This window comes from Agelaius phoeniceus, chromosome 11 (genome assembly GCF_051311805.1).
Source record: "Agelaius phoeniceus isolate bAgePho1 chromosome 11, bAgePho1.hap1, whole genome shotgun sequence".
Taxonomy (NCBI): domain Eukaryota; kingdom Metazoa; phylum Chordata; class Aves; order Passeriformes; family Icteridae; genus Agelaius; species Agelaius phoeniceus.
In genome coordinates, this window is record NC_135275.1 from 22,285,893 (window position 1) to 22,305,473 (window position 19,581).

The following is a 19,581-nucleotide window of genomic DNA, read 5'->3' on the forward strand; positions in this document are numbered from 1 at the left end:
TCTGAACTGCCACCTTCATCTTTAATTAGTACAAGTAATTCTTTTGAACAGAATATGGTTATCATCAGGTTCATCCTGTCCCAGGGAGATTAAAGAGTGCTTGAAATTCCCTTTTTTTTTTGTCCCAGGGGTGGGATAATCCCTGTAATTACCTCATATTATCCACTGATATTCATGTATCATCTCTAGTGATACTGGGATCTTCTGCAGATCACTCTGAATATTCAAACAAGTCTTGCTGAGACACTTCTCATTCAACAGCTGGAGATTCCTCTGCTGGAAATGGTTACTTTGATATAAAACTCCCCTCATTGCTTGTTAAATACATGAAAAGGTTGTTAAATGCTGAGTTTTAGACTCACTGTATTTAAATGATTTTAAATATTTCAGGGTGTATAAAAAATTTACCTATTTGTTGCTCCCATTTTGAATTTAGTGGTGCACAGTAAGAAGTCCTTTTATAGTGGGCTTTAATCAGAGGAAAAAGAGAAGAGAATAAAGAGATTTTCATTACTTGAGGAAGAGCAGGGAAAGGCTGCTTTGTTTCGTGTATGGCCAGGAGATTTTCACCTTTGTAGAGAGAAAAACCAGAAAATGTCATATCTGCTATGAATTTCAACAAGTATTTCTCTCTGCAAGCATCGTGTTCTCCTCACAGCCAGTGTCAGGTGCATTCCTCAGGAGGGGCTGGAGGGTGCAGCCCATTCCATGCTGCTGAAATGTCAGCATGTCAAGCCATTAAATCAAATATCTGCAGCCAGGCAGGGGAGCCAGGGTGGGGGAAGAGGTGGAGCAGGTACCGAGGGGCTCAGGTGGGGTTTGGGGCTGGGGTGTGGGTTGGATCTCAGGTGTGGGTTGGATCTCAGGTGTGGGTTGGATCTCAGGTGTGGGTTGGATCTCAGGTGTGCGTTGGGTCTCAGGTGTGCTTTGGGTCTCAGGTGTGCTTTGGTTTGGGTCTCAGGTGTGCTTTGGGTCTCAGGTGTGCTTTGGGTCTCTGAGGTGTGCTTTGGTTTGGGTCTCTGAGGTGTGCTTTGGTTTGGATCTCAGGTGTGGGTTGGGTCTCAGGTGTGGGTTGGGTCTCAGGTGTGCTTTGGGTCTCAGGTGTGCTTTGGTTTGGGTCTCTGAGGTGTGGTTTGGATTTCAGGAGTGGTTTGGAGCTGAGGTGGGGTTTGGAGCTGAAGTTTGGGTATGAGGTGTGGTTTGGATCTCTGAGGTGGGCTTTGGAGCTGAGGTGTGGGTTGGGTCTCGGGTGTGGGTTGGTTTGGATCTGAGGCGTAGTTTGGATCTGAGGCATGGTTTGGATCTCAGGTGTTCTTTGGAGCTCAGGTGTGCTTTGGTTTGGATCTCAGGTGTGGTTTGGATCTCAGGTGTGGTTTGGATCTCAGGCGTGGTTTGGATCTCAGGTGTGGTTTCTGCAGGCAGGGCTCTCCTTTGGTTTCCCCAAATGCTGTTCCTGCCCTGCCACAGCTGGGTTCCCTCAGTCCCTGGGAACTGGGCACGTGTTGGGAGCAGGTAACAGCTCTCAGCTGTCTGTCCATCCTGTACATCAACACCACAGGCTGGGGCTTTGCTCTGGGGTGTCCACGGAGCCAGAGCAGATCCTCTGCACCCCGGGGAGGGATCACACCCGTGCTCCAGCCCAGGAGAGGCACCTGGGACAGGGAATTCTCTCCTCAGAGGAGTTCCTGCCCTGTGACATGGGATTGAGCTGGGATGGACCTGTGGGAAAACCCAGAGGCTCTGAAGGCAGAATGGAAGAGCTCCAGCAGCAGGAGGGTGCAGGGGGAGCTGGAGCTGTGGGCAGCCACCTGCACAGACAGCTGCAGTGGCACAGGTCACTGTCACAGGACAGGCAGGTGGCACAGGTCACTGTCACAGGACAGACAGGTGTCACAGATCACTGTCACACAATGGACAGGTGACACAGGTCATTGTCCCCAGGACAGACAGGTTTCACAGGTCACTGTCACAGGACAGACAGGTGTCACAGGTCACTGTCACAAGACAGGCAGGTGTCACAGGTTCCTGTCCCCAGGAAAATGCTCAGATACCTCCTTGCCCCCCTGCACCAGCCTGGCTGCTTTGAAAGCTGCTGAGATGAGAGGGCAGCTCAGAGGGACCCTTCAGACACCACCACAGCTGTGCAGTTCAAAGAGCTCTGCCAAAAATGGGATGCCCAAAATGATGACCTACCTTTCCTTCCTTTTCACATTTCCAGGGAGTTGTTAAAAATTAAAGATGCCTTTAAGCAGCTTCCCAGAAAACTGGGAAATGTAGGACGTGGTGTACCAGCAGGTTACAAAATGAGGCAACTTTTCTGCAATATATTGTGCTGCAATGCAATTTGCTTCCAAGTAGCTTGAGTATTTCAATTAAGAAAAACAACAATCAAGGACAAACAATGTTTTAGTAGGAGGGGATTGGATTATTTCTATGGTTACAGTGCTGGAGCTGCAACTGGAATCAAAGTTTTAAGATCAAGGTTACGTTTATGTTTGCTAAAATATTGATGTTAATGGATAGTTTTTATATGCACAAACAACTTGGGGTTTTTTGGTTTATTGAGGTTTTTAAGGGTAGGATAGTGCACAGCTCAAGCTATGAATTAACTTTATTGGGTTACAGTTCTGTCACTGCTGTAGCATCAAACAAAGTGAAGGATTTTGATTATTCCACTCTTCCAACTTAACACATTTAAATTGTGCTCACACACCAGTGTTTTGTTTGGGTTTTTTTGCACTGAAGTGAAACTCCAGAGAGCAAAGAGAGATAAAAGACCTGCATCCATTTATCCTGCTGCTGACCTCCTGCACGAGGGCTCTTGGGGCTCTTTGTGGAGGAAGGATGTTTGCTCCTTTTGCACCCCTGGTGTTTGCTCCTTTTGCACCCCTGGTGTTTGCTCCTTTTCCATCCCCGGTGTTTGCTCCTTTTCCATCCCCGGTGTTTGCTCCTTTTCCATCCCCGGTGTTTGCTCCTTTTCCATCCCCGGTGTTTGCTCCTTTTCCACCCCTGGTGTTTGCTCCTTTTCCATCCCCGGTGTTTGCTCCTTTTGCACCCCTGATGTTGGTCCTTTTGCACCCCTGGTGTTTGCTCCTTTTGCCCTGCTGGTGTTTGCTCCTTTTCCATCCCCGGTGTTTGCTCCTTTTCCATCCCCGGTGTTTGCTCCTTTTCCATCCCTGGTGTTTGCTCCTTTTGCACCCCCGGTGTTTGCTCCTTTTCCATCCCTGGTGTTTGCTCCTTTTCCATCCCCGGTGTTTGCTCCTTTTGCACCCCCTGGTGTTTGCTCCTTTTCCATCCCCGGTGTTTGCTCCTTTTGCACCCCTGGTGTTTGCTCCTTTTGCACCCCAGTGTTTGCTCCTTTTGCACCCCCGGTGTTTGCTCCTTTTGCACCCCCTGGTGTTTGCTCCTTTTGCACCCCAGTGTTTGCTCCTTTTCCACCCCCGGTGTTTGCTCCTTTTCCATCCCCGGTGTTTGCTCCTTTTCCACCCCCGGTGTTTGCTCCTTTTCCATCCCCGGTGTTTGCTCCTTTTCCATCCCCGGTGTTTGCTCCTTTTCCATCCCCGGTGTTTGCTCCTTTTCCACCCCTGGTGTTTGCTCCTTTTCCATCCCCGGTGTTTGCTCCTTTTCCACCCCTGGTGTTTGCTCCTTTTCCACCCCTGGTGTTTGCTCCTTTTGCACCCCTGGTGTTTGCTCCTTTTGCCCTGCTGGTGTTTGCTCCATTTCCACCCCCGGTGTTTGCTCCTTTTCCACCCCCGGTGTTTGCTCCTTTTCCACCCCCGGTGTTTGCTCCTTTTCCACCCCCGGTGTTTGCTCCTTTTGCCCCCCTGGTGTTTGCTCCTTTTCCACCCCTGATGTTGGTCCTTTTGCACCCCTGGTGTTTGCTCCTTTTGCCCTGCTGGTGTTTGCTCCTTTTCCACCCCTCCTCCCCGAGCATCCCTGCTGCAGGAAGGACAGACAGACATCCCTGCCCCTCCTGCGGCCCAGCCCAGCCCAGGGAAGCCAAAGCTCTGCCTTGGGTCTCTTCCAGCAGAGGAAGCAGAGCTGCAGGGGCTCTGAGGAGGCTGAGAGCAGATTGATGGGCTGGAGCAAACGGGGTGAAGCCAGGTGGGTGGGTATGAAACCCTCGTGGGCTCCTGCAGCCACCAGGAAATGGCTTTTCAGAGGCACAGCTGCTCTCCCCACGTGTTTTCCCAGAGTAACCACAGCTAACAGAGGGGCATTGCCAGGAAATTGCTGCTGCTGCTCTTTGGGGGTTGGGGGTGGACGTGGCTGCAGCAGCTCTGCTGGAAAATATCTGTACAGGTTTCTTAAAAATCTGCAAAAAGAATGGAAAACAGGTGAAATTCCTGCAGACTGGAGGGAATTAACTTCAGCAGCATCCTTGCCTGTAGGATTTGAAGCAGGAGCTGCCTTGGTGCAAGACTGGCACTGTCAGAGCCCTGAGGCTCTCCCTGAGCAGGGGAAATCACCTGGGCTGGGGTGGCTGGACAGGCAGGGCTGGAGGGGCCAGCGAGGATCTCCAGGATCTCCATCCCTGAGCTGGGCTCAGCCTGGCCTTGCTGCCCTGCCTGGGTGGTCAGGGCACTGCTGAAGGCTCCAGCAGGAGCAGCCGGGGCCTGGCACAAAGGCAGGGAAGATACAGAACAAAAATTTAAAAAAATACAAAAGAAAAAGAAGCAAGGATAAAAGAAGAGGGAAGAACAGAGGAGCCCAGATCTTTCCCTCAGGCACTTGTCAGCTCTCACAAAGGTGGTGACACAAGGACAGCAAAGTCCACTTTCTTCTCCTGCTCTATTAAAAGTTTGAGGGATAGCATTTGTGCTCAGGTTTTTTCAGGAGAGGTATTGAAGTTTGGTGTTGTGGCACCAGCACCGCCTTGAAGTTGAGGTGGCTCTGCTTGGGCTTGGTAATGATTTGCTGAGTTTTTCTGTCCCCTCAAACCCAAGAAGGTCTCAATATCGCATTGCTCTTGCCCCACTGCAGCCCAGCCCCAGCAGGAAAGTGCCAGGAGTAGTTTCTGTCCTGAATTTCATATTCAGATTAACTTCATTAGAATAGCCTGTTGTTTTGCTGCAGTGCTGGAAATCCTCCCTTTCTTTCTACCCTTTTTCCACAATTTAAAATTAAAAGCATTTTCTTGCCATTTCCACAGCTTCATGGGCAGCTTCAGGGGGCACAGCCTGGCCAGGAGCTCCAGGGCAGGCTGGGCTTCCCTGGTGCCAATTCTGTATTTCCCCAGGCACAAACCATGTGGGGCAGCAGCTCCAGTGGGAAACTGGGAATGCGGCTGGAAGGAGCCTGGAATGGCAGAGTGGGGACAGGGGAATGGGAATGGGGCTGGAAGGAGCCTGGAATGGCAGGGTTGGGACAGGGAAAATGGGAATGGGGCTGGAAGGAGCCTGGAATGGCAGGGTGGGGACAGGGGAATGGGAATGGGGCTGGAAGGAGCCTGGATGGGCAGGGTGGGGACAGGGAGGTGGGAATGGGGCTGGAAGGAGCCTGGAGGGCAGGGTGGGGACAGGGAAAATGGGAATGGGGCTGGAAGGAGCCTGGATGGGCAGGGTGGGGACAGGGGAATGGGAATGGGGCTGGAAGGAGCCTGGAGGGCAGGGTTGGGGAATGGAAATGGGAATGGGGCTGGAAGGAGCCTGGAATGGGCAGGATGGGGACAGGGAGGTGGGGACAGCTCTGTCACCTCCAGGGCTCGGGGAGCCTGGGACTGAGCAGGCTGAGCTGGGACCCTCTGCTCTGCAGGTAACCGTGCCCTGATGGGGAATTTTGGTAGCCAGGGTGTTGGACAGGCTCTGCAGGGTTTGCCACAGGAATTTCTCCCCAAAGGGGACTGGAAGAACCTGTTTGTCCCCAAACTGGTGAGTTCTGCTGGTGTTTTGACAGTTTGTTTATTGTGGATGCTCAGAGTTGTCAGAGAGATTCAGGCAATGTTTCTTCTCTCTTGTCTGGCTATGAAAATGATCCCAGTAGGATATTTGGAAGTTTGTGGTTTTTTGGGTTTTTTTTTTAGTATTCTAGTCAAACTAAAATAAATTTAAAAATTGAAATGATAACAGACTAGGGGATTATAAGATGGTTTTGGAAGGTTTAGATAAGAAGTGGCAATTTCTGCCTTGCTGCAGTAGCTGCACTTTCCCCAGCACACTTTCCCTACCCTGGGAACACAAGAAATGCTGTCATCATCCCTGCACAATTCCATTACTGAATTGTCAGAGCAGAGTCAGGTTTCTGGCAGCAATGATCCAACTCCATTTTCACTTCCCCATGGCTCAGGGTCACCTTGGCAGTTCTGGGCAGAGCTCTGTGGAGCTGCCTCGGGCACGGGTGCCAGCCTGGGGGAGATCATGCCCTGAAACTGGGAGCTGGGGTGGCACTGGGCTGGGAGCCCTCAATGCCCAGGCAGCCCTGGCCCAGGAGTCTGTGCAGGCTGGACACAGCTGCTGCTGCTCTTGGGGTGCTCCTCTCGGAAATGCTTTAATCACACCCATTATCCAATCTTGCAAATGCACTGTCAGACAAAGGAGGTTTTTAATTGGTGGCAGAGGTGGGATCATTGTCATGCAGGAGAACATTTAAAGGCAGAATTGCCTGAGCTGAGTCCAGCAGAGCAAAGTGCAACCATGAGAGGTGTTGGGAGCTCTGGGGATGCAGGGATGGATGGATGGATGGATGGATGGATGCAGGCAAGGATGGATGCAGGGATGGATGCAGGCAGGGATGGATGATGGATGCAGGGATGGATGGATGGATGCAGGCAAGGATGGATGCAGGGATGGATGCAGGCAGGGATGGATGATGGATGCAGGGATGGATGGATGGATGCAGGCAAGGATGGATGCAGGATGGAGGTCACAGATCCCCCCCTGTCCTTGCCCTTGCTGCTCCCTCCATTCATGCCTGTGGGGAGCTGATGCCTTTCCCAGCGCTGGAAAGGAGCAGAGTGATGGAATAATTCAGGTGGGAAAAGACCTCTGAGATGCCCAGGTCCAGCCCAGCACCACCACAGTCACTGCCCACGTCCTCAGGGTGGTATCCATGTGGGTTTAGGTTCCTCAGGGTGGTATCCATGTGGGTTTAGGTTCCTCAAGGTGGTATCCATGTGGGTTTAGGTTCCTCAGGGTGGTATCCATGGGGGTTTAGGGTTACACAGTCTGCAGTCTGGCTTGTAAAGCCTTTTTGTCCTGTTCAACTCGTTGTTCATAGGGTTGTCCCTCCCCACGTCCTGGGCACAGATGAAATCTGGGGTCAGTGTGAGATGTTTTCATTTTTTGCTCTCCCAGCAAGGGTGGAAGCACATCTGTGTTTCTTTGTCCATTCCATTCATTTGGGATGGTGATTTCTTTCCTTCTGAGGACCTGCAGTAACAGAATTCCACATTCAAAGTCCCTGTTCTGGATTTTCTGGTTTTCTTTGTTGGTGGTGGCATGAGGACTTGCAGGTGAGCCACGAAATCAGCACCTGATGCAGAAACTTTTGTTGTTTGAGGGTTTCTTGATCTTGTGCAGCCAGCTGCTCATCTCTCAGGCTCATTTAGAGGGTCTGCACCTCATGGGTGACCCCTCCATTTCCAAGACAAGTCCGGGTGCTGTGTCAGTGATCGTGGATGACTCAGTAGCCAGCGAGTGCCCAGTGCTTCCTGCAGGGGTGCTCCTTTCCCCCTCTGGTGCATGAGCAGAATTAGGATTGGTTCAGGAAGCCCTGGGAGCCCCAGGCACAGCAGAAGCTCCCAGTGCCTCAGGGGATGCTCTGAAGCTCCCAGGCTGTTCTGGAGGATGGGATTCCCTGGAGCAGCCAGCCCACACCCAACAGCTCCCTCCTGCATCCTCTGCCCTGCCAGTGCCTCCCTGTTTGCCGTCAGACGGAGCTGCAGCCAGGCAGGGCAGGTCTGAGGGGTTCATTGGAGTGTGCTTTCAGCTTTGGGCTCAGGAGAATCCCCTGCAGCCCTGCCCTGCTCGGGGCCAAGCCCCAGTCACTGCGATGTTCCTTCCCCTCCCAGCCACCAGTTATGCAAAGTGAAGCTTTACCTGGGCAGGGAGTGAGATTTTCCATGTTTAGCTCACAGCATTTAATGGAAAGTGATCTATCTGGGCAGAAAGGAGGGGGGAAAAGCAAAATCAAAACCCCCTCAAACACAAGCAGCTTATTTTAGTGCTGTGTCTTTCATAAATCCTAAAGGTTGTTTTGCTTCTGCCAACAGTGTTTTGTTTAAAATCAGCTTGTGTTTAGAATACAAGAAGGAGGAGGAAGAGGAACCAGATTCAATAATTTCCTTCTGCTTCTGGTAGTTGTTCCTTACTTGATTACTTGCCAAAGTGCCAGAACTGACAAATTATCCAATAACACAGAAGTGAAGGCAGCACTGCGCCGTGTAAAGCTGGATTAGTTTATAAAGTGTCCCTGTTGTGCTCCAGAAAATGAATAACCAATATTCAGCAAACCTGTTGCAGGTCCTTTCCCCCTTCCTTTCTCTTCCTTCCTTTTCTTTTGGGCACTAAAAGGAGCGGAAAGTTACACATTTATTTACTTGTCAGCAGAGGGGAAATCCTTCAAAAAGAAAAATCGTGTGCTACCAAAGCCATTGCAGGGCTTTGGGGAAGGGAATACATTGGATTTCAGCCTGCCTGCTGCTGTTCTGGGAGCTGGGTTCCTGGGCTGAGGGGGTTTGGAGGCTGCAGTACAGTCACTGTTCCCAGAGCACAGCATGGAGATTTACTCAGTGAGTTATCCAGCATTGAATGCTGAATTGTAAGGAGAAGCTGATTGCACATGAAGCCCAGGACGTGCTGCAGGAGAACAGAAAGCATCAGAGCTGGCAGCTGAGCTTTGCCCGTGGCTCCTGGCTGCTTTTATTGGGGTTTTATCTGCTGTGCCCTGCAGGTCTGGGCTGCTGCCTCCTGTGCAGGGGTGCAGGGTTGGTGTGCAGGGCTGGTGTGCAGGCTTGGTGTGCCCTCTGTGCAGGTTTGGGATGCAGAGTTGGTGTGCCCTCTGTGCAGGCTTGGTGTGCCCTCCTGTGCAGGTTTGGGGTGCCCTCCTGTGCCCCACAGGATGCCCTGGAACAGCAGCATTCCTGAGGGAATTAGAAGTGGGGGAAGCCCAGCCCTGAGCCCCAGGAGGAGCTTTGGGATCAGCTTTTAGGTTTTGCTGACTTGGTGTTTGGGGGAGGCTGAGCCATGGCACAGGGAGCCTCAGTGATGCAGGCTTTATTCCCCTGCTTTTATAGAAATATAGAAATATTGAGATATATAAAATATATTTAAAATTCTGGAAATATATAATTATATAATATTAATATAAGATAATAAATATATATATTATAGCTATATAATTGGAAATATATAAATATATAATATAGAAATAGATAGTTTATATAGATGTACACTTTATATAAATATATAAACAGATAACACAAATATATAAATATATAAAAGATTGAATATATAAATATATATAAAATATATATAAATATATATAATATATATTTTTATATATGTATATATATTATATATATTAAAATATATAATTATATATATGTATATATATATTTATATATATTAAAATATATATATATCTATAAATTCAAAAATACATAAACATGTAAGTATCTGTGCACGTGGAAAGCCCAGCAGTGTGTGCATTAGCACAGCTCCAGGGCAGAGCAGGGCTGGGGTGATGTTAGTGCTGGGGGCAGCGCAGAGCTGCACCCCAGGAAATGGACGGGGGGGAGAGAAACCCCACAAACCCCACAGGGCTTGGCTCTGCCCCAGCACAACCTGCCTCAGGCTGGCCTGATGCTGCAATTTAATAATTATGAAGGATTTTATGGCCTGGGTATCAGTAGGGAAGAGCAAGGGCAGGTCATGGGGGAAGCTCACTGAAATCTGTATTTATCACAGAGCCCCTGAAGGGGTTGGGTTGGGAGGGACAGAAAGAGATCCCAGCCCTGCCATGGCAGGGACACCTCCCACTGTCCCAGGTGCTCCCAGCCCCAGTGTCCAGCCTGGCCTTGGGCACTGCCAGGGACCCAGGGCAGCCCCAGCTGTGCCAGGCCTGTCCACCCACAGGGAACAATTCCCAATTCCCAGCATCCCACCCATGCCTGCCCTCTGGCACTGGGAGCCATTCCCTGTGCCCTGTCCCTCCAGGCCTTTGTCCATGCCCTTGGGGGAGTGAGCTGGAGCCACCAGAGCTCCTCCAGCCCTTTGCCAGCCCCTGGCTGGGCACTGTTCCCTCCTGGGAGTGACACCCAGGTGCCATCGCTGTGCCAGGCCACCCCTGAGTGCCTCCGTGGGTGTGCCTGCATAACAAGGCACCCAAATTAATTCCCTGTGCTGGCTTACAGAGCAGCAGCAGCAGCTCAGGGCTGTTAATTAATCTGCCCATACCAGTTGGAATGTCCTGGTGTGCAATTAAATTAATGGACTGAGCCCGTGGGGTGGGGGAGCTGTGGGAGCTGCCAGGGCCACCCTGCAGCCTCCAGCATGGGCAGCTCCAGGCTGATTCCAGGCTGATTCCTCCTCCAGGAGCTGCAGATCCCAGGCAGGGTGAGAAGACAGAACCTCCCAGTCATTATGCTCAGGTATTTCTGTTCAGCAGCTCTGTGCAGGACAGGGCACTAATGAGGGATGGTTAATGCTGAAAGCAGGGCTCTGCTCCCTGGGGCTGCACTTGGTGGAGCTCGTTAGGAGCACTTTGAGGGCTGGCACTGAGCTGATGGAACCTGCACTGCCACAAAAGCTGCCAGGAGCTGCTGGGGCAGGGGAGGTCTGGCGGATGGAGGGCGGGTTGGACTGGGAGGGCTGCAGTATGAAAATGGGATGGTAACAATTAAAAGGACAAGACTGTGTCCTTAGAAACTTAAACATGAAAAAATTCATTCCTAGCTGGAGAATCACAGTGTTAGATGAGAGAGGAAGAGAAGGGCTTTAATGTTCTTGTGGATCTTCCATTGAAAACCAGAGCCCAGAGCAGCTCTGCCAGCCCCAGCGTGGAGAACGTGCTGTAAGAGCAGCTCCAAGTGAATGTGCCTCAGAACAGGTGTGGGAAAAGCCTCTCCCTTTTCCTCAGCAGCATCACAGACCCTGCCTTTCCTCAGGGGCCCAAAGGAGCTGGCTAAAACAGCCCAGCAGGATGAGAATCCCAGGATGGTTTGGGCTGGGAGGGACCTTAAATCCCACCCAGTGCCACCCCTGCCATGGCAGGGTCACCTCCCACTGTCCCAGGCTGCTCCAGCCCAGTGTCCAACCTGCCCTGGGACAATGCCAGGCTGTCCTGTGGCCCTGGGACACTGTCAGGCTGTCCTGTGGCCCAGGGACATTGCCAGGCTGTCCTTTGGTGCTGGGACACTGTCAGGCTGTCCTGTGGCCCTGGGACAGTGTCAGGCTGTCCTGTGGCCCTGGGGCAGGGCCAGGCTGTCCTGTGGCCCTGGGACAGGGCCAGGCTGTCCTGTCAGCCCATGTCCCCAGCAGGACTCTGCAGGATCAGTTTTGTTTCTGCAGGTGCCCCAGGACAGAGCAGCAGTGACTCCACGGGGCTGGTGACAAACCCAGCTGTGTCCTGGGGACGGAGACCCCCATTGTTCCCAGAGCACCAGGAGCTGGGAGCCTGCTCTGTGCAGCTCTGCTGTGCCCTTCTGGGGCTTTCTGTCCATCTGTCTGTCCCTTTGGTAGCAGCAGAGATGGCTGTGAGCAGCAGAGGCGTGGCTCTGCTATTTCTACCTGGACCAAGCAGCAGGTAAGACCAAACTGCACAGAAAATCTCCAGGGGCTGTGGCACTGGAAGGGGAGGGGAAAGCACTGATTTGGGGTTCTGGGGTGAGGTGCATTTCCAGCACCTCACCTGGGGCTGAGTCCCAGAGCAGAGCACCAGGCAGGTGAGGGTGTTTTGGGGCTGTGAGAGCCATCACATCCCCAGGGCTCTGCGAGGAAATCAAGGAGGTGCTGGCTGATGACAGCTTGGCAAGTGAGCAGAAATCTGAAAAAGTTCCCTCTTAGATCTGTGCAAGACTGGAGCTGCCCCTGAGAGCAGCCCTGACCCACAGGGAGATCTCCCATTTTCTCCTCACTGTGTAATTTCCCAGCAGGCTGATTGCTCCTCCAGCATTTCATCACGCTGGACAAGAAAGGAGAAAATTACTGACAATTAGCTGAGCTCTCCAGGCCTCACTCAGGCAGAATCCCATTGCCTGCACTGGGAACACTTCCCAGGACTGGATTCCAGCTTTTCCCCCCCTTACCATTTAGGAAAGGGCTGAAGAGAGCCCCTGCAGGGCCCAGCACTGTGCTGGAACAAAAGATCTTCATTACTCTTGTTATGGGAGGCAGTGAGAAATGTTTGTGGAGAATGTGGAGCTCTGCTAAGGGAGTCTCTCACACCTGTGAGCAGGCTTGATCAAAGCAGGATTTGCCCTCAGCAATGATCTGGAGAGGCAGATGGGGGAGCAGCACCCTGGGAGTGACTGGGAAGATTATTCCACTGAAGGTTTTCTCTTTTCCAGTGGTTTTTTTGTGGAGTATCTTTCAATGCACAAAGAAAGCACTGAACTGAGCAGCACTGCTTAATTCAACTAAGAAAATAGTGAAGTGAGGGAGCAAACTGACACACCTGGGTTAAAGGATGGGCTCTGTTCTGTTCCTGTGTAGTCAGACCCAAATGCTTTGAGAGAACCTGGCTGTAAAGCACTTGGGAAGCATTCAGCCAGTAAATCTGAGTGACAGCTTCCCACATCCTGATGCCTGATGCATTTGGGATTTCTTGTCCACAGGGATTTCTGCAGCTTAAATAAATCCTCTGTGATAACTTCTGAAGAGGGAATTACCTGAACTCCACAAGAAACAAACAGCTGACCCTGGGCAGGGATCTAATAATGACAATTGCTGAAATATCTGGAGTCCTGCATCCTGGGAGGGCTCGGAGAGAGACCCTGCAGGGCTCAGGGAACAGGGATCACTCCATCCAGAGGGGTCTGTGGGGTTTATTCCAGCCCAGAGGGGTCTGTGGGGACCCTTCCAGCCCAGAGGGGTCTGTGGGGGACCATTCCAGCCCAGAGGGGTCTGTGAGGCTCATTCCAGCCCAGAAGGTTCTGTAGGGACCCTTCCAGCCCAGAGGGGTCTGTGGGGGACCCTTCCAGCCCAGAGGGGTCTGTGGGGACCCTTCCAGCCCAGAGGGGGCTGTAGGGTTTATTCCAGCCCAGAGGGGTCTGTGGGGACCATTCCAGCCCACAGGGGCCTGTAGGGTTTATTCCATCCAGAGGGGTTCATAGGGACCATTCCAGCCCAGAAGGGGCTGTAGGGACACTGGGGTGGTGCCCCCACACCAGGCAGGGCTGTCTGGGGGCCAGTTTAGACAATTGCCTGATTAACCCTGGGCTTTTCTGCCCTTGGCCTGCAGCACTTGTCCCCGTGCCTGCCCTTTGTCCCTGTCCCTCACCCCCAGCCAGTTCTCCAGCAGAAATTTCTCACAGCCCGTGCACACAAATGGAATTTGTCCCTTCCCCATCCATGTGCTGGGGCAGGCTGAGCCGGGCTCTTCCCTGAGCTGGGCTCAGCTGGGCTGGGGCCATGGGCAGCAGGCACATCCTTGAGGCAGCCCCCAGCCCTGGTCAGCCCTGCAGGGCTGCTCTGGGAGCTGCCAGCAGCTGCACTCCCCATTCCACCTGTGCTCGGTGGGAGCAGAATGTTTTACAGCCAGTGTCTGGGGCTGCACAGCCCAGAGCCCGCTCTGCTGTGTCCTCAGGCACAATGAAGTGTTTCTGTCACGAGAGGCCCTGCCTCGCCCCTGCCACTCGGAACATATTTGTCCTTTCATTAATTTAAACTCGGAGCAAGAAAAATCTTTTTGCTAAGCCAAGAGGAATTTGCAGACATGGGCATTCACAGCCCAGCTCCCCTTGCCTGCTCCAGAGCTCTGTGGTTTTTCCTTTCTTTGTTTTCCAGTAAAAATGACAGGAAGGTCGACGTGACCGTGGCTTAAAAACTGGGACCATGAATTTGACAAATGCTGCAGCCTCACATGATTTTGCTTCCATGAGTAATTTTTTTCTTGCACCAAGAGCTCCTCAGGAGGAGGAGGCTGACCCCAGAGCCTTTCCAAAGGCACTCTGATACCTCCTGGTCTCTCCCTTCTGCAGGGCCATTTGTCTGGGTGCTTGACATTTGTCCTGGTGCCACCTACTCCAGCTGCCTCTGATTGAATCACTGCTGCTGTTATTATTTCTCTGTTCCTTGACTTTTTTTGCCAGTGAACTGAAAATACTTCCATTCTTGTTTGCTATTGATCAGATAATTCACAGGTCTGAGCTGTCCTGACGTGGCCAGCACTGCAAGTTCATGTGCTGGAAAATGAGTGCATGGAAGGAGTGGATTACACCTCTGCCCCTGTTCCTACACCGTGTTTTAATATTTGCAGCGCCTTTTGGATGTGTTACAATTGGCAGTAGCTCCATCACAATGCATTTATTGTGTTTCCAGGAGGGCAATTGTACCTGGGAAAGCAAAACAACTCAGAATTCTTCTGAAATTACTCAGCTCTGCTTTTATTTTTATTTTTCCCCAAAAAAAGAAGGGAAAAAAAAAACCCAAACCAAAATCCTGTTGTAGATGAAATAATTGCAACTGGTACTTGCCTGAAAATTCACCAAAACTTGGGAGCGTTTGGTCCTGTCCTGCTCTGCTCATCAGGGAGTGCCCAGGAGCTGCTGCCTCCCTCTCTGACATCCCTGGGAGCAGTGGGATATTGGAGAACAGTGGGATATTGGAGAACAGTGGGATATTGGAGAACAGTGGGATATTTGGGAGCAGTGGGATATTGGAGAACAGCAGGATTTGGGGGCAGTGGGATATTGGAGAACAGCAGGATTTGGGGGCAGTGGGATATTGGGGAGCAGTGGGACTGGGAGCATTGGGATTTGGGGGCAGTGGGATATTGGGGAGCATTGGGATATTGGAGAACAGTGGGATTTGGGGGCAGTGGGATTTGGGGGCAGTGGGATATTGGAGAACAGCAGGATTTGGGGGCAGTGGGATTTGGGGGCAGTGGGATTTGGGGGCAGTGGGATATTGGAGAACAGTGGGATTTGGGGGCAGTGGGATATTGGAGAACAGTGGGATTTGGGGGCAGTGGGATTTGGGGGCAGTGGGATATTGGAGAACAGCAGGATTTGGGGGCAGTGGGATATTGGGGAGCAGTGGGACTGGGAGCATTGGGATTTGGGGGCAGTGGGATATTGGAGAACAGCAGGATTTGGGGGCAGTGGGATCTGTGATAAGGGCACAGCAGCTGGATTACCTTGACCTCAGCATTTGGGCTATCAGTTAAGTCAGGCATCTGTGCAAAGCAGTCTCTGACTTAGATCCCAACTAACAGATAATTCATAACCTGTTCCACATTTTCATGCACCTTCAACCAGGACACAAATATTTCCTTTTGCCTCCACCATTATTGCCATTCAGAGGGCTGCAGGGATACAGAATTATACAACTATTTGCTTCTCCAGTCGTGCTGTGTTTTTGCAGGGTGATTGATGGAGCCGTGACCAGGAGACCTTTCCCTAATAACGGATTTTTCCCAATGAATTTGCATCATTTTCATAGGTCATACTCCTCACTTCAGTTCCTTTGCCTGCCATTTGCTCTGGCTGTTAAACAGCTTTAAAATTCCAGTGTGATTATTCAGAAATCACTCCATAAAACATGATCTGCCAGGAGGCACCGGGCTCTCCCTCTGCCTCACTTGAGGAAGGAGAAGCTGCCAAGTTTGAATGAGCACTGGAAAGTTCGTTAGGGATAATTGTTGATTAGATAGGGAAGTGAATTCTAGAAATGAGATCAGAAACATGTAATTGTCTCCACCGTGGGCAGGATGCTGTGCAGAGGGAGGGATTGCAGATAATGCAGCCTGACAATCCCTGAGCGTTCCCTGCAGCCCAGCATTCCCTGGGCTCAGCTCCTGGCACGGGGAGCCAGGGGGAACTGGGATGGGAGAGGCACAGAGGGGTGGGGAACTGGGATGGGAGAGGCACAGAGGGGTGGGGAACTGGGATAGGAGAGGCACAGAGGGGTGGGGAACTGGGATAGGAGAGGCACAGAGGGGTGGGGGATACTGGGATGGGAGAGGCACAGAGGGGTGGGGAACTGGGATGGGAAAGGCACAGAGGGGTGGGGGGAACTGGGATGGGAGAGGCACAGAGGTGGGGAGGCTGCAGGGGCTCTCTGAGGAGCAGCACAGTGGGGCTTTGGCTGTCACAGAATCCCAGAAGGGTTTGGGTTGGAGGGACCCTAAATGCCACCCAGTGCCACCCCTGCCATGGCAGGGACACCTCCCACTGTCCCAGGGACACCTCCCACTGTCCCAGGTGCTCCCAGCCCCAGTGTCCAGCCTGGCCTTGGGCACTGCCAGGGATCCAGGGGCAGCCCCAGCTGCTCTGGGCACCTGTGCCAGGGCTGCCCACCCTGCAGGAGGATTCATTCAATCCAACCCTGCTCTCTCCCCATCTGAACCCATTCCCTGTTGCCCTGGCCCTCCATGCCCTTTCCAAGTCCCTCTAACTGGATCCTCAGCTTGCAATGATTCCTCTGCCATTTCCTTCCAGGCTGGTGTGGCACTGCAGGTGTGAGGCTGAGCCCAGGTAAGGGACAGGTACAGGGCAGATCCCCCCACACATCCCAGATTGGGTGGATTGTGGGAAGAGCCTTTATGGAGCAGGAAATTGGAGTTGCCAGTGTCTGTTTTCCTTAGAATAATGAAATGCTAAAATAACACCACCGGTCCTGGCTCCCAGCATCACTGCTATTTGTTTTGCTTTGAGCGCAAAGTACTGGAGCACAAGATGGCATTTTCTTATCTGAGGGGAGTCCAAGAGTGCAAAAGGGATCTGAGAAGGGATTTTTCAAATTTGGGGGTGGATGGTAACGGATGGAAGAAAAAAGGACTTTAAAACAAAACTTGCAGGTAGGAGAGAAGGAAAAAGGCATTTCTGTGCCTCTATGTAACTGAGCTGCTGAAATGAAGCATTCAGTGAGAAATGATGAGGGATATTGGGAGCTGGAAAAGAGACCAGGTGCTCCAGAGCATGGAAATGGGGAAAGGGAGAGGCCAGCCAGCAAAAGAGTGGAAATATTGAAAAACTGAAGGTGTCTGTGGGGCTGCAGAGTTAACCTTGAGGAGAGAACGTTCTGCTGGAGCTCTGGGCAAGGTTAAACCTGGACATATTTCTCTCCCCTCAAAGCCTGCTTTTTCCAAGCCTCATTAACTGTTTTGCTGAACATTACAATCATTTCTCTTCTGCCAGGTTAGATCACATTTTTCAACCTTTTAGGTACAAGACCTTAGAATTATTGATCCAATGAATCATACTGACTGAGGTGCTGGCTGCTGCTGCGAGCTCCTGGAGAACCAGGATGTTGGCTAAATACTGAGCAGGTTTCTCTGAAATTCTGTCACCTGGGGGGTGTTTTGCTTTGTGGAAGAAGCAGCAGCACAGGAACATCACCTCTTTAGGGTTCTTAGGGTGCTGTGTGATGGTTAAGGCTTCTAAAGATGCCCAAACACCAAATGAAAACCCCAGTCAGGGATATTTTCTTTGCTGTGGTGAGATCTGTGCACCGCTGAGGCATTCTGGGCATGGGGAAATGAAAACCCCAGTCAGGGATATTTTGTTTGTTATGGTGAGATCTGTGCACCACCGAGGCATTCTGGGCATGGGGATGGATTTTGGGTGTTTTATTTGCCAGCTGGGAGTGCACCCAGCAGGAGCAAGTTTGACTTTAGGGGTCTGCACCCTCCAGCCCAAGGGGGTTTATGAGGATGGAATTGTTCCTGGCAGGGTGGGCAGCCCTGGCACAGGTGCCCAGAGCAGCTGGGGCTGCCCCTGGATCCCTGGCAGTGCCCAAGGCCAGGCTGGACAGGGCTTGGAGCAGCCTGGGACAGTGGGAGGTGTCCCTGCCATGGCAGGGCTGGCACTGGGTGGGATTTTGGGTCCCTTCCAACCCAAACCTTTCTGGGATTCTAAGAATTTCCTTTCTGTTGTTTAAGGAGCTGCAGGAATTGCAGCTCTTGGGGAGGAAGAAGTGTGGTGGTGTTCACAGGGGTCCCTGGAAGAGGAAAGAGATGAGAATGTTGACTCCATGTTTCAGAAGGCTGATTTATTATTTTATGATACATATTACATTAAAACTATACTAAAAGAATAGAAGAAAGGATTTTGTGGAGGGATAGAATGTAAGAAAATAAAGATAGTGCAGAAAGCAATCTCACTCCTGAGGAGTTGCAGCTGTACTGGTCACCAAAGATTAGGAACAGGCCTGCCCTTAATAGACCACAGCTGTGTCCAATAAGGAGATGAGGGCTACAAAAGAGGGGGTTAGGTGCTTGAGAAAGAGTTGGAGTTTATTGGTTGTGCTGTGAAGAGAGATGGAGTCAGTGCTGTGAGGAGCTGCCCATGAGAAATCACCAAGAAGGTGTGGGGGCTTTTGTGATATGGTGACAACAGGATTTCATCAGAAGGCTTGCAAGGAATAGGAAAAAAAATAAAATGATGATAAAATCTTGTGACTGATGAGAGTCTGAGACAGCTGGGCTGTGATTGGCCATTAATTAGAAACAACCACATGAGCCCAATCCCAGATGCACCTGTTGCATTCCACAGCAGCAGATAACCATTGGTTACATTTTGTTTCTGAGGCCTCTCAGGAGCAAAGATCCCAATGAAAGGATTTTCCATACAATGTGTCTGTGACAAAGAGGAGCCCCAAGGCAGGGCAGGCAGGGCTGGAAATGCCCAGGGAATTCTGCTGGGGGGGAACAGGACAGGGACAGCCCCAGCCTCAGGCCTGGACATCAGGTTTTTATCCTCCAGCCTGAGTATTTGTGTTTGCTTTTCTTCAAAAAGCTTCTTAAAAGTGCCAGAAAAATCCCACCTGACATCCTGAGTGCTTCATCATCAGATAGGAATCTGAGCATCCCCCAAATAATAGAAATGAAATATCCTCTTAATTAGCTAAAACGCGATGGTTTTAAATACCGAATAAGAATGCCAATAGATATTGATAAAATCCCATTGCTCATGGTGCTTCCTTGTGTGTTTACAGGAGGAATGCAGCATTCATGAGCTTTACAGCAACCGGGGACTGCAGAGCTGCACGTGGATGTTGGGGTACCCCAAAATACAAAATATTCACTGGCAAGGCTCTGAGCTGCTCTCCAGAAGGGTCAGGAGAAATGAACTGTGAGATTTAATTTTTGATAGAATTTGATAATCAAAGATGGACTTGGGGATTTTGAGGCCTTTTCCAGCCTTAATGAGTCTGTAATATTGAACAGAAATTCCCAATTCACTTCTCTGCTTTGTAGGAATAAGGAGATGGAAATAGTTAATAATTTGGAATAAAATTAACTTTCCTTTAGCAAAACAAGCAGCAGCAAAAAGCTGTGGTAATTCTCTTGCAGCTTTCCAAAGCAATTAGGCTGTAATGACTGCTGAAGAGATTTTCATGTTGTTTCAAACACTGGTTGGAACAACTGGAAGCTACAAATTTTTTCTCATTGTGACTTTATTATCTGAAAGGAAATGACTAA